The sequence below is a fragment of the Mirounga leonina genome, unplaced genomic scaffold, assembly GCF_011800145.1.
Source record: "Mirounga leonina isolate KUSES-001 unplaced genomic scaffold, KU_Mleo_1.0 Mir_173, whole genome shotgun sequence".
In the NCBI taxonomy this organism is placed as follows: Eukaryota; Metazoa; Chordata; class Mammalia; order Carnivora; family Phocidae; genus Mirounga; species Mirounga leonina.
Genome location: NW_023270447.1, coordinates 86,153,408 through 86,164,109, shown reverse-complemented (window position 1 = coordinate 86,164,109; position 10,702 = coordinate 86,153,408).

Genomic DNA, 10,702 nt, shown 5'->3' with positions numbered 1-10,702 from the left:
CATGGCCAATTTCACACTACCAACACAGAGTCACCAGACTCCATTGAGAAGAACTTACCAGCAGCATGTCATTAGCTAGTATTTTTACCATACAGATATAATAAACACCATCTCAGGGGCATAAATAGTAAAATGTAGCAAAATAATTAGGACATGATCAGTTTATTACCTTTGTTTTTAATATAAGTTATTTGTTAATTTATAGAATTTAATACTTAATCATGGCTACATTTAACCACCAGCTTGCAAAGTTCCTGAAAATTCAACAACTTCCTCTCACACCAACTGGTAGCAGCCGGCTTTCCACACCACTGGGACTGACCACAAAGTGGCACTTGGGGGGCACCTGGCTGGCTCGGTCAGTGGAGTGTGTGACTCTTGATCTCGGGATCATGGGTTCAAGCCCCACAGTGGGTACACAGCTTATTTAAAATAAATAAGGGCGCCTGGGTGGCTCAGTCAGTTGAGCATCCGACTCTTGGTTTTGGCTCAGGTCATGATCTCGGGGTCCTGGGATCAGGCCCCACACTGGGCTCTGTGCTCTTTGAAGAGTCTGCTTGGGACTTTCTCTCCCTCTCCTTCTGCCCTTCCCCCTGCCCACCCCCCCCCCCCCCTGTGCCCGCGCGCGCGCTCTCTCTCTCTCTCTCTCTCTTTCTCTCTCAGATAAATGGGTGAATCTTTAAAAAAAAAAGTTTAGGGGCACCTGGGTGTCTCAGTCAGTTAAGCGTCTGCCTTTGGCTCACAACATGATCCCTGAGTCCTGGGATCGAGCCCCACGACGGGCTCCATGCTCAGCGGGGAGTCAGCTTCTCCCTCTGCTCTGCCCCTCCTCCCCGCTCATACTCTCTCTCTTGCTCACTCTCTCTCTCTCTCAAATAAATAAATAAAATCTTTTAAAAAAAGTTTAAAAACAAATAAAATAAACAAAGTGGCACTCGGGAGCTTTTGAGGGTGACCGAAATGTTCTACATCTTGATTGGGGTGGCAGCTGTAAGGCTGTGTAAGTTTGTCAAGATAGAGAGAACTGTGCATATGAAAAGGGTAATTTTACTGTATATAAGTTCCACTTCAATAGGCCTGGAACAAGGGGGTATTTGGTAGCTCACAGCCTCTCCGGAGGCACCCCAGAACCAGACCTGGAGGCTGGCGTAGCACCCAGCGCTGCTCTAGAGGAGAGGTTTCTGCTGCTGTCAGAATGCAGGCGGCTCATAGCACCGAAGTGGGCTGGGATGCCCACGCCAGGCCCTCGCTGCCTCTGCAATCTGCTGGTCTCTCCAGCCTGCTCCAGCATGCTCACCAGCCCTGAGCCCGCCCATGCCTCTTCCAAATCAGAACCCTGAGCCTGCACGTGGTTGGTGGCGGCAAGGTCACATGGCCACACTCCAGCTGCGAGGGAGGCTAGGAGAGTGAATTGCTGCGTTCTCCCTTGGGAGAGCAGGATCCACAGTGTGGGATATGCGTCAAATCCAGGAAGAGGGTTCTCAGGATGCGGAGCAGGCTCACAAGCACAAAAATGGTCCCCTACAATGACCACCACTTATTGTCACCAGCACACGATCACTGATACCAGCAACCCAGTTGTTGTCAAAAGCCTGGCTCTGGCCCTTCTGTGTGCGGACACCCTGTTAGAACCCACAGGGGGGGACAGTTGTAGGACGGGCCCCTTCCTAGAGGAGCTTGCGGTCTGGTGGGAAGGCCCGGGGACCTGCCCTGCAGGGCGGTCTGTGCACTGGCGGAGAGAGGGAGGGCTTCCTGGAGAAGGGGACATGTGAGCTGAGCTTTGAGGGTAGGAAAGACCTAGACAGGAGCAACCCCGAAGGGGGGCACCTCATCGGAGGGCCTGTGTGGGCAAAGGCTTGGAACAAGAACGTCATGCTAAGGGGCTTGGCTGGTGCAGAAATGTAGGCAGTGTTTCTCAAAACTCTTCACCTCGGCTTCTGAGTAAGGAACACATTTTACATTGTAGCACACAAAGAGACACGCTCACACACACACACATACATAAAGCAGAAAAATGTTTCACACGGCGGTTCTCACCCTACCACATGCAATGCATCTGATGTTTTCCACACTAACTTACCCCATTAATTTTTTTTTAATGTGTTTTTTTTTTTTTAAGATTTTATTTATTTATTCATGAGAGACAGAGAGAGAGAGGCAGAGGGAGAAGCAGGCTCCCAAGGAGCAGAGAGCCCGATGCGGGACTCGATCCCAGGACCCTGGGATCATGACCTGAGCTGAAGGCAGTCGCTTAACCAACTGAGCCACCCAGGCGCCCTTTTTTTTTTTTTTTTAAAGATTTATTTATTTATTTGAGAGAGAGAATGAGAGACAGAGAGCACATGAGAGGGGGGAGGGTCAGAGGGAGAAGCAGACTCCCTGCCGAGCAGGGAGCCCGATGCGGGACTCGATCCCGGGACTCCAGGATCATGACCTGAGCCGAAGGCAGTCGCTTAACCAACTGAGCCACCCAGGCGCCCTCATTATTTTTTTTCAAATGCTAGTCACCAGTCATGAAATTGACCCCAAGACCCATCAGTGGTGCAGGGGACCACGGAGCTGGGGGCAGAAGCAGGAGTGGGGCAATGGGAGGCTTTGAACACCAAAATCGCAACATTTGGACTCTGCACTGTAGATTCTTGAGGCCAGAGGTCGTGTGTGGCGTGCTGATTGGAAATGATCGATATACACCATCTATCAATATTTAAAATGCACATAACTTTTAACCCAGCAATTCCACTTCGAGGAATGCAGCCTAGAGAAAGACCCATCGAGGAGCTCAGAGAGGCACAAACAAGGGTGTTTGCCACAACACTGGAAAAGTCGGAAGCAACTAAAGTGGAATAGTATGCAGCCCTTCCAAAGAATGAGGTCACTCTCAGTCATGGAGAGCTAGATCTCCAGGACGCTGGGGAGGGGAGACGAGTCAAGCCACAGAGCCAGATGTGCCATTTGCTCTCAGTTTTGGATAAACCACACCTGTATATGTGTGTACATTTATATGTATGGATGCCTTTTAAAAAGATTTAGAAGGAAATTTGGACACATGCTACAGGTATGAAGCCATCTATCTATCATCTATCTATCTATCTATCTATCTATCTATCTATCTATCTATCTATCATCTCCATGTGGCCCTAGGAGTAGAGAGGGTTGGGAGGGTGGTATGGGGGAAACATTGGGGTCTGGAGAGGCCTAAGGGTATTGGAAGATGTGGGCAAGGAGGTTTCCCCATTACTCCCAGTGCCGAGTGCAGGGGGCAATAGGCGGGGTGGTGGTCTAAGTAGCTCATTGGAAGAGACAGTTATAATCCCCCACCAGAATAAACAGTGGGGGCTCTGGGAACTCAGAGAAGGTGTGTCGTCTAACCAGAGAATGAGGGAGGGCTTCCTGGAAGAAGTGGCTGGAGCAGGAGTTTAGAGTATGAGTAATGAGACCAAAGAGTAGTTGTGGGAGAAGGAAGCACCCTCTAGAGCTCAGAGACTGGACCCTCAAGCATCCCCTGGGCTGGAGGCTGAGTGAGGGGAGGACTGGGCCTGGCTGGGGGCTGAGAGCCAGACCACCACCACCCACGAGGTTTCTGTCCAGCCCCCTCCCCAGAGACTGGCTGCAGGGCACTATGGGAGCAGTTATGCAAATCACCTCCCGGGTGTGGGTCTCATTACCTTTCAGTGACTGGCAGCTGCAGAACCCCACTGGCCTGGAGGGGGTTGGGTGGGGGTGGTGGGAGCAGCCCGCCTGGCCCCTTCTCCTACCCCGCCCTCCTGCATGAGCCCCCGACCCCAGTCACATCTGGTCCACATTGGCCTGTGTGGTTCCAATCGTGCCACTTCCTGCTACTGTCTCTGGGCACCCCCAACCCCCGCCCCTCCTGCTCCCCTTCCCTCAGCATTCAGCAAGTCCTGCACAGTGGAGTCCCCGACAGTCTCTTGCGTCTCCCCTTGAACCCTACCATGAATGAGATGGGTCATCTCCCTCCCCCAAATGTGCCTCCTGGCCATTCGCTACTCTGTCTCCCCAGTCTGGGGTGTCCCGGGTTCTGGTAGCATGCACCCACCCACATCTTTCCAGGTCCAGCCCAGACCTCTAGGAACCCACTATCCTCTCTGCCAGGTCCCCCTCACCTCCTAGGGAGGGACCTCCTGTGTCAGGCAGCGTGCTGGGCTCCCCCAAGCCCCACCTAGCCCTCCCTGGGAGGTCTTTGGTAAGAGTGAGCATAAGGAGGTGTGTTTACTGGAGTTCAGTTCTCTCCAAAAAAGAAAGTCCTAAAGTCACTTCTAGGGGCCACTGGACCTCAGGGACACAGCTTGGGGGGGGGTTGTCAAGGAAAAAAGGGATGAGGGGACTGGAAGCAGGGTGAGGGTGGGGGGGATGGGAGATGCTTATCTCAGAGAGCAGGCACTCCTGGCACCAGGTGGACCCAGAGAAGTGACTTGGAGGGAGAGTGTCAGCTGGGAGTGTGGCTCTCCCCAGCACAGGACTGTGTCCTGCTGATACTCTACAGCATTTGTCCTGCGTCGTCGCTAATTGCTGATGCCATTTTATCATCAGCAGCCCCATTTTACAGATGAGAAAGCTGAGGCCTGAAGAGGTCAAATAACTGACCCAAGGTCACACGCTGGTAAGCAATGAAGCCCGGATCTGAGCCCAGGAGCCTCTTAATCTCCCTGCTGTTCAGAGGTCCAGGCACCCCCCCCTCCACAGAGCTGGGGTCTCTAATTCCACCCGCCCCTAACTAGACTAGACTCTGGACTAGAAGCTCCTTGAGGGCAAGGAATGAGGCCAGGGTTCATCTGTGTCTCCCCTGCAGCCAGCATTAGCCATTCATCCATCGACTCATTCATTCCACCGGTTTTTACTGAGTAGCACCTCGGAGTCCTGTGCCAAAACCCCTCTGAGCCTCAGGCCCCTCATCTGCAAGATGAGAATGTTGTCTGGAGCTGAGGGGTTGACATTGAAGAAAGTGGGCCACATAGGTACTTTCAAATCTCCTAGTAGTCATACTTGAAGGAATAAAAAGTAACAGGTGAACTTAATTTTAAAAACATACCTTGTTAAAAAAATAATAAAAGAACGAAAAAGGGATGCCTGTGTGGCTCAGTTAGTTAAGCGTCTGACTCTTGATCTCAGCTCAAGTCTCGATCTCAAGGTCATGAGTTCAAGCCCCGCACTGGGCTCCGCGCTGGGTGTGGAGCCTACTTAAGAAAAAAAAAAAGAACTAAAAACATACCTTGTGAACCCAGTCCTCCAAAATATTATCATTTCAGCACAGAGCCAATGTAAAATTGATAAACGAGACACGTTACACGCTTTTGCTCATATTGGGTCCAAGGTGTGTATTTTACCCTTCCCAGACATCTCCTTCCAGACTGGCCACATGATCTGGTGCTCCGTAGCCACATGGGGCCGTCATGCTGGACCGCATGGCTCTCGATGGAAAGGTTCTAGAGAGATCAGATGGCGAAAGGGTGTGCGAGCCGCCAGCTCCCAGCCAGGCCCACGGTGGGGACAAGTATTAGTGCGAGGCCCCCAACCCCCTTCCTCCCACGTGGCCACGAGTCGGGGCCCCTGTGGGGTGCCCCTGGGACTGAGGCGCTGCTGGCTTTCCAGGAAGGAGAGCAGGAGGGAGGGAGAGCACAGGCTGGGGCCTCGAGGAGGGAGCTGCTGCCGCCTGGCACAGGGACAGAGTTTGTTTGCACCTCTTTGAAGCCAGAGATGAAAGTGGGGCCCACATGGCTGCCTTTGATTCCCTCCTCCCTGGGCCCCGCGCAGCTGCAGCCGGGCCTGGCCCAGTTCTGCGCTGCCCCAGGGGGAGCAGAAGAGGCCCCAGGCCAAGGGCCTTTCTCCCCTGGTGGCTTGGGGGAGAAGCGGAGGGAACACCCTCCATCCTGGGGGATCTGTTCTGCCGCAGCCTCCCTGGAGAAGAGGAACCAGGTGTGATGTGCAGAACTTGGGGGCACCTGCCACCCCAAATCTCTCTTCTGCCAGGGCCCCAGTGTCCACCATGAGCGGCCAGTTCTTATGAATCAACACAGGAAAAGAGAGTTGGGTGAACCGCTTGACCTCGTAAGCCCCTTTAAGTCAACAACTATTTACTGACGGCCTACTGTGGCTAGGCACTGTTCTAGGCGCCCGGCTGGCACGTACCACCGAGCAGATGGAATGAAATGGCGCGTGCAAAGTGCTTAGCATGGTGTCTGGCTCATAGAAATTGCTGAGTGCATGTCACCCTGCATCATCATCATCATCATCATCATCATCACCTCCAAGTTCTGCAGGGTCTCTTAACCACTCCCAGGCACCGAGGGAAGAGAACCAGCTGCTAGAACAGTGCCCACCCCAGGGCTAATCCCTCAAGCTCTGGCCTGAGCTCTGCTTCCTCCTCTCTCCTAGGTCCCCTGGGGGCAACCTCTGGCCTGGGGGGAGGCAGGACCACTGACCTTCACCAGTGACCGCTGTGGCCCCCAAAGGGCAGCTCAGACCAGAGAGATGCTCAGAGGACCTCCCGGCCACCACGGAGGCAAAGCCACATATGGGATGCAGCAGGCCCCTCCGCTGTCCCAGGCCGGCAGAGCCTCCAGAACCCTCCTAAAGCAATAGGGCAGCAACAAAGCTGCCATTAGGGGTTGGGGCGTCTGCTGTACCAGGGGGTGGCTTCTGCAATCCCAGACCCCGTATGGTCCCAGGCAGCATGGTCCAGGTGTCCTGGGTCCTGGCCCCTGTCCAAACAGCCCCTGGCGTCTCCCAGCCAGCCCACCCCTGAGGAAGAACCACCGTTCTCCTCCTCCTGCTCCTGGCAGAGGGTGCTGGGGGCACCATCGCTGACCCAGCATCCTCACACACGCATCGGAGGATCAGTGAGCCCCTCCAGGGCAGGCCCCTCTCTCCTGATCCTCTTTGTTGACATGTTGCTGCTTCTCATGAGTCAGGGAGGAGAGGTGGTAGAGCCAGGGCTGGAAAAAGGAGCAAAGTGGGAAAGAACCGGGTCCAGAGCGTTCATGATGACCACTGGGTTTGGTGGGGGGGAGAGGGGGGGCTGATGCAGACCCTTCCCAGACGTGTCTCTGACCCTCGCATTACTGTTTCCAGGCAGGATATAGTTGTCCCCATTTTACAGATGGGGAAATGGAGGCTGGCAGCGGTGGAGACGGTCGCCTACAGTCGCACACTTGGGAGGAGGGAGGGCAGCCAGGAGTCGGACCCACGTCTGACTGATTTCAAAGTCTGTGCTCGTTCCATTCAGCCATACTGCCAGGGAACTCAGCCCTCTTCATGGGGAGCTCAGGGCGGCCCCAGGCAGCTCCTCCAAAGCCTGAAACTCAGAAGCCAAGAAGCCTACCCTAAGGACAGATGCGATGGAGCGGGAAGGAGTCTGGCCTTGGAGACACCAAACCCTGGGACCTGGGGCGGGGCGCCTCACCTCCAGACCTTCCTCTTCTCTCCCAGGGAAGGGGCTCAGAGAACACAGGACTTCTGGAAGCATGCACAACGGGCAGGATGACTTTAGGTGGTTCATCGCCCCCTCTTTTTATTTCAGTGGGGGTAGATATGTTGATTGTGTGTTAGACCAGATAGATACAACCAGCACGTGGAAGTCACCATTTCAGGGATACTCTTGCTTAGGCAGTGTCTGGGTGTGATAAAGAGAGCGCTGACTTAAGGGACAGTACTAAGTGAAAACACGGGTGGTGGGGGGGGGCACGGCATATGGGCATGCCCACTTCTGGGAGGCCTGAGCGGCTGGATGACCAGTGTTGACCAGAGGGGATCCCAAGTGGTTAGGAGGCTGGAAGCGGGCTGTGAGGCACCCCATGAAGGCCTGGGTGTGAGAGAGAGAGGGCAGGGGGCAGGGAGGAGGGGCAGAGGGGCAGAGGGGAGCCGGGCTCAAGGGCTGGCCCCAGCGGCCAGCCGTCTGCACCCTCTCAGTGCCGCAGAGCCTGGAGGCCACATTGTCGCCTCCCCTCCCCGGCCGTGCGGTCCGCAGCTGGCTGATGTAAAACACACATGTTTTGACTGAAGCTGCTCTCCCCCCACCTCCTGAAAAACGCCAACATTAAAGGGAGCGTAGCTTTGTAAAACTGAAACTGTAAAACCCTTCTGAAACCCAGCCCGGGGGATTAAAGAAACCACATGAAAAGGGACTTGGGACGACCTGGATGCTGACTTCCTGTTCAGAAGTTCGCTCAACATGTGCCTCCCACCCGGCCAGGGGCGTGTAGAGAGGAGGAGGAGGAGGAAGGCCAGGACCAGTGGGGTCTTGGGGGGCCTCCAGAAGTCCAGCGCTCACAAGGTCCAAGGCCTGACAACCTCACAGCGCCCTCCCCAGACTTCTGACCCCTCGGGGAGCTCTGAGAAGAAGGTGCCCTGTTGCCCTTGGCCTTGGGACCCCGCCCTACAGTTACAGAGGGGTCGGGAGTCGAACAGACCACAGTCACCTACCGTCCTACTTCCCTGCCTCTGCCAGTCTCCCCTGCTGCTCCCGACACCGTGTCCCTGGCCCTGGACCCTTGGACCCCAGCTCAGACTCCCAGTCAGTCCTGGTTAAGAGCCTCCCCCAGGCACCGGGGCTGCGACTGCAATTCAAGTCTCAGCTCTGCCCTTATTCTCCAGGGGACACCCAAGGAGCTACCCTTGGGAACTCTGCACCTTTTCCCTCCCCACGTCACCAAGCAGGGGAAAAGTAGAACAAGCAATGTGTGTGCAAGGATGCTGTGATCAGGAGGGCACAAGGTGGTCCTCACTCTGCTCTCACAAGCCTGAGGCTGGAGATCCCCCCCCTCATCGGTCTCCCTCTTGCTACATGGCCTTGGCCAAGTCCCATCTCCTGTCTGGGCTCAGGACCCTCATCCTGGGAAAAAGAAGGTAGGGTGGGCTAGGTCAGAGGGAAAGCTTAGGCTATGGCCACGCACACTCACACACCCATCACATATACTCCCTTATGGACAAACAGTCACCCCTTATCACACACACACCCATACACACACAGACACACACCACAGGCCACTTGGTGGCCACCACCACCCCCATCTTCATTACCACCCTCCTCCATTATATAAACTCCCTGTGCCCTCCAGTGTCCCCCGCAATCACTTACCTAATATTAGGATATTAAAAAATATGGCAAGATTTTAAGAGACTTATTAAAATGCAATTAGCAGCGTGTACGACTTAAGCAGGAAGATTATTTTTAAAAATGACTTGATTGTGCAGAATACCACGCACCTTCCCGAGGCCGTAAACCTGCCAATCATACACATGCTCAAAGGAAGAGGCTTCCTCACTTTTCTTTGTCCTTCAGGGTTTTCTCCTGCGCCCGGTGACCATGACGGCTGTGGTCCCTCACCCACCAGACACACACACACACACACACACACACACACACACACGCATTCTGAGCCCCCTCAAGAGACCCCTCAGAAGGAAGCTAAAGGGTTAATCGGGTCCAAAGTCAAGCCCGGAGAAGTTTGGAGAAACTGGCCAGAGGGTAGGCAAGGGGATGGAGAAGACCCCACCCCATGACCCCCACCCCATGATGATTTAGATTAGCAGAGACTGCAGCAAGAATAAGGACGACAAGCAGTCCTGGCTGCGAAGGGGTTGGGGTGGGAAGGGCTGAAGGGAGGAGGGAGAAGTCCCAGGTTGTGGGTTACAGCTGACCCCCTGAGCCTCCGAGACCCCCTGCCCGCGGCGCCCGCGGCGCCCCCGGCCCGGCCCCCGCCCGGCCCCCGCCCCCGCCCCAGCTGGAACGGTGGGTTATGCTGCCCCCTGCCGCCCGCTCTCCACACTGCAGCCCCGCTCCCAGGACCCGGCTGCGGAGCGAAGGAACTCGCGTGGTCCAGGGCCGACCCTTCTCCAGCTGCGGGGTTCACGAGAAGGACCCCGGATCTTCCAGGCTCTAACCTGAAGCGAACCACGCATCTGGAAACGAAACCTGGGGACCGTTCTCCAGCCGCCCCCTCCCCGGCTGCCCCACCCCTGGCTGAAGGAGTTTATCAAATGTGCCTGCTACTTCCTGGCATTAGGCTCCCGCTGGCACTTTTATTCCAACCATAAAAAGGCTATTTCATTGAGAAATAAAGTCCCATCTCCCTGACGTGTGACTCCTTTCAGAGCTCTCAGCCGCCAGGCAAAATTTATGTTTCCCGGATGCTCTCTCCTGGGATTGCAACTGGAAATTGGGGAGATGGGGCTGGAAGGGGGAATTTCCTCTGTAGCTGATGGACTTGTGCTTATTCCTTTGGTCTGAGGAGCCCTGGAAACCCAAGGTGTCCAGCAGAGAGCCCTTGCCTTGGAGTGAAGAGGCCAGTGTTTGAGCCCAGGTTCTGCCACCTATTAGCTGTGTGAACTTTGGTAAAGTCCTGAGCCTCAGTTTCCTCATCCATAAAATAGGAAGAGCAGTTCCTCTCTTCCTCAGAGAGATGGAGCTAGATGCACTGAGCACTTAGAAGCTGTAGAAATGTCAAGTACTGCTATTATTATGGAGGCAGAGGAATTCTCTGACTTGGGGTGCGGGCAGGGGGAGCTGACACAGATTTTCCCAAGCAGTGAGTGGTCCTCAGCTTCTGTGTGCATCAGATTCACCTGGAGGGCTTGTTAAAACACAGATTACCGGTCTCCATCCTCTGTGTTTTGGGATCCGTAGGTCTGGGATGGAGACCAAGAATTTGCTTTTTTTTTTTTTTTTTTTTTTTAACCGATTTCT